Source organism: Pongo pygmaeus, chromosome 9 (assembly GCF_028885625.2).
Source record: "Pongo pygmaeus isolate AG05252 chromosome 9, NHGRI_mPonPyg2-v2.0_pri, whole genome shotgun sequence".
NCBI lineage: Eukaryota > Metazoa > Chordata > Mammalia > Primates > Hominidae > Pongo > Pongo pygmaeus.
In genome coordinates, this window is record NC_072382.2 from 132,461,545 (window position 1) to 132,465,838 (window position 4,294).

General features: G+C 45.2%; 1 long non-coding RNA gene across 1 annotated transcript; it reads left to right on the forward strand.

The window, feature by feature from the left end:
- The first annotated feature begins 1,534 nt into the window (after nucleotides 1–1,534).
- Nucleotides 1,535–3,011, forward strand: LOC134740346 (uncharacterized). The gene is made up of 2 exons (XR_010127743.1): nucleotides 1,535–1,739; nucleotides 1,882–3,011. It is a non-coding gene; the product is annotated as an uncharacterized LOC134740346 (long non-coding RNA).
- The last annotated feature ends 1,283 nt before the right edge of the window (nucleotides 3,012–4,294 follow it).

The window sequence follows — 4,294 nt, forward strand, 5'->3', positions numbered from 1 at the left end:
TGCAAAGGAACTTTACTAAAAACGAACAGGAATAGATGAAGAAATAATGACCCAAATTACAAATTGCATAAGCAGAAAAGCAGCTCTACTATATTAAACACATAATCATACATTCATCACAAAATTAAGTGCTTGACATCCTCATTTTTAATTTTTGTAACACTCTGAAAGGAGATTGTTGTTGTGCTTCTTTTAGAATCAAGGAAGCTGTTGCTCAGTGGTCTTAGGTACACAGCAAAGCTGAACCAAGACTCGCACTCTGGCCTGATTGGCTCCAAAGTCTTTATTTTTACCTCTGTACGGCTCCTAGGGTTCTCATCCAAAGGAGGTTCATAGAAACAGCAGAGAGCTTTAACAGATGCCACAGGCTCCATGAGAACCATGCTCTACCCCTTGCTTGCAGACACATTTTAGGCCGTTTGCCTGCCTCTTTGTCTGCCTCTTTGTCTCTTAGCTCCTGCCTCCTCAGTAACCTTGTGGGGGTAGGAGCTTTCCTGGCATTGCTCAACCCTGTACCCGTAACACCACAAACAGAGCTTGGCATATAGTAGGTGCTCATAAATATTTGTTGCATGGGTGAATGAATCATGACTGATCTCTCGGCGACATTACATTCTGCCCCAGCATTCACAGATTTCTCTGCCCGTTTATCTTGTGCTGCTGTCCACAGACAGATGTAAACTTTCATTTGTAACTCAGTTTGCAGACCCCACAGCCTTCTTTTTTAATAATAGTTTCTGGGTGACTGTATTAGCTCTTACTTAACTTATGAGTTCCACCAAATGAGCTAGTCCTTTCGTAGCCCAGATTACCTTCTTTAACTCTCTCTAGAACCACACTGACTATTGTTTACTTAGGTGAGTAATAACGGTGATTGTGATCATGGTGATGATGAATAACTAACATTTATGGGGCAGTTAAAATATTCTAGGCATCTCAAGTGAAGGACTATGCAGGCATCATGGCATTTCTTTGTTTGTTTTTGTTTTTTGAGACAGGGTCTCTGTCTGTCACCCAGGCTGGAGTGCAGTGGCACCATCTCAGCTCACTGTAGCTGCAACCCCCCAGGGTTAAGCAATCTTCCAGCCTCAGCCTCTTGAGTAGCTGGGACTACAGGCATGTGCCACCATGCCTGGCTAATTTTTAAATTTTTATTAGAGACGGTGTTTCGCCATGTTGTCCAGGCTTGTCTTGAATTCCTGGGCTCAAGCGATCTGCCCAGGAGATCATTACCCCTTCAGCCTCGCAAAGTCCTGGGATTACAGGCATGAGCCACTGTGCCCGGCCATGTCATTGTATTTAATTCTCACCAGAACTTTGGTCATGGATCCTATAATTATCCCCATTTTACAGAGGAGAGAAACTGAGACTGAAATGGCCCAAGTCCTGCATATTTATTTCTGCTTCCAAAACTTGAAACTACTTTGTACTTTGCAACCTGAAATTTTTCTACCTCTGACCTCACAAAATACACTGTCTTAGAAAAAGCTGCACTCATTACAACAGACCTGTGATATCACAATGCCCTGCCACACCCTACTACGAATACACCATCTGCACCACAAAAATCAGCACCCACTCTGTAACAGGTGGGATATCCTTTTACAGTAGATGAAATGCCCTGCTTGGTTGATAAAATTGGCCCATCTTTCCTCCTTCCAGGACCTTCTACCAGCATCGCATTTCCTAAATCACTTCCTTTGAAAGAACACAGTCCTTCCAAAAAGCTCTCAAGCTGTGTAAGTTTTGGCTGGACCCCATTCAAGACCAGTATTTTACACTTAATCTGCTTCTACATGGAGCAATCAGGATGAAGAGGATTTATGAGGAGTGCTTTCCCGGAGCCTGACCTTTCTCTCATGTTTTATCATTTATTTATAGTCTAGTGTCTTCAGCAAAGACGTCCTGGGGCCTCCCGCTGTGTGATGCTATCAGATCGCCCCTCACTGCTGGAGCCGGTGTTCTTGGTGATGAAAGGAAGAGGTTGGGGCAAAGGCGAAGTATGAGGCCTTGAAGCCTCTGGCACCTCTGGGATGACTTCTCAGCGACTTGCTGTGAACTGCTTCCCCACCACCTGCCTTGAGTAGACTCTGGCATTCAGTGGGCAATTTTCTCATGATCCCTAGAGCCCAGCCCTGCTTTCCTTCCTACCTGGATGACTCACCTCTTGATGACCAGTGTTTGAATTTAGCCTTGGAGATGGAGAGGGACTGGAGGAGGAGAAGAGACGTTTCAGTCCCAGATGAATTCATTTGGAAAAATAAGCCTCCAGAATTTGAGTAAATCTCCATATTATCCTGAAAGAGTTTTGGGTCTTTCCAAAACCCAAGTAACATCTGTGGATGCCCCATCTCTTCAAGGTCAAACACTCCATGATTGTAGAGTGAAAGGTTTCCTGTGCAGTCTCTCCCAAGCCCCACATTCAGAGATGCGGGGCTGCCCTCTGTGTACCTTTCTGGTGTCACCCCTCAGAGCGACTGGTTCTTTCCCCAAGAGAGTGTTTTCTTTTAAAGTTCACAGTGTTCACTTTTTTGTTTGTCTTTCTGTTTATGTGCTGCAAGGAGAACTCTGAATTCGGATTGCAGTCCTACCGGTTAGATAGTTTTACATTCTTCCTGAAATTTTGCAGAGTCGCTTGTAGCACTGGGAAAATTGGACAGCAGAATTTTTAGATCCCCGGGCCACCAAGGGGCATGGGCAGGGAGTAACCTGGTCTTCAGAGCACTCACAACTTCCCTTTTGTTAGCACTTCCAGACTTTCCCCCTTTTTGCATGCTAGTAGTGTTTATTTTTCAATGAAATATTTCACTCATACAAACAGAAAACATAATGCATGGATATTAAAGAATATAAAATAAATACTCCCAGAGCCATCATCCGACTTAAGAAATAGAATGTTCCCCAAATGGTGAAGCAGCTTCTGTGTCCCCCCATTAGCGATCCCTCCCCGCCAAGGGAATTTATATTTATTGTTTGAAAGCATACTTAGTAAAATAAATGCATTTTAGAAATTTGTGTGCATTTGAACTTCATATGAATAGTATCACATAGGGTAATTCTTTGGTGTATTATGCTTTTCAGGCTCATCTGAATTGATGCATGTAGCCATAGTTAGTTAATTTTCGCCACAGAATGGTATTCCATTATGTGACTATGCCAGCCATTACTTACCATTCCGCAGCCAGTGTATAACTGGTTGTTTCGCATTATGCTGTTAAAAGTCAGGCTGCTGTAAATGTTCTTGGCCGTGTTTCCAAGGCGGGTAGGCAAGGGCCTTTGGGCCACAGCCCTGCATTTTAACCATCTTCTGCACATCCTCTTCTTCTCCACTTGGGTTCTCTCCTTCTTCAGTGACTGTTTCTGGTTATTATCCTCAGGGACTCTGCTGCACACTGGTGGTACAAATGCCTTGGCCACTTCCTCTTTAGTGGAATAACTAACGCTGTCATTCACGTTGATTACCTGGCTGAAACCCTGACACTGAATTCCTGCAGGTCAGCTGGCCCGCAGTGCTCAATCTTCCACCCTCTCCGCTGGCGCCACCCGTCTTCCCTGCCTCGAAAGCACTACCCTCTCCTCCTTTCCGCTGCCTTTTGGTCTCTGCTTTCTAAGACAAACCTTTTACCTGTCCTTTTGATTCTATCCCATGACCAAATTCCCAACTACCTTTCCCATCTATGTACTTTCAGTCTATCATTTCATTACAAACCTACTAACCATGGAATGGGATCCCCATCTCTCCCAAATCTTTTTTTTTTTTTAAACCTTAAACAATCATCTCACCTCTGCTTTCCGTGGAAAACCTCTGTGCTGCCTTTCTCGCTGATACCCAGGACCTCTCATCATTTGACTCTCCCCCAGCCCTCTACAGAAGGTGCCTCCTGGGAGCTCACCTGAGGCCTCCCAAGGAGCGAATTCATAGACTTCTTATTCACCTCACTTGCTGAAAACACCACCTGCTCCTGAAGGCTTCCTCCAGCCTGCACAGCATGTCACTGCTCTGACGGTCCCTTTGAACCCCATCATGGTTCGTCCTCTCTTCCTCTGTGTACTTCCCGTAAATTATACGTCAGAGGTATTATCCTTCCATTTTAGCCTGGAGAAGCGGGGCTTGTCTGGGAAGCCTGCTGGGACCTCAGCAAAGGACAGGGTAAAAAGTCGTGTCATACTCAGGCTTGATCTGCAGACATTCCAGGGGAGAAATGGCAGCTGGGCCGGGCAGCCTCTTATTCAGATGGCTAAGACACAGCCTCAGGCAACTGATAGCTTTGTGGGTGAGGGTGCCCCAGCCACT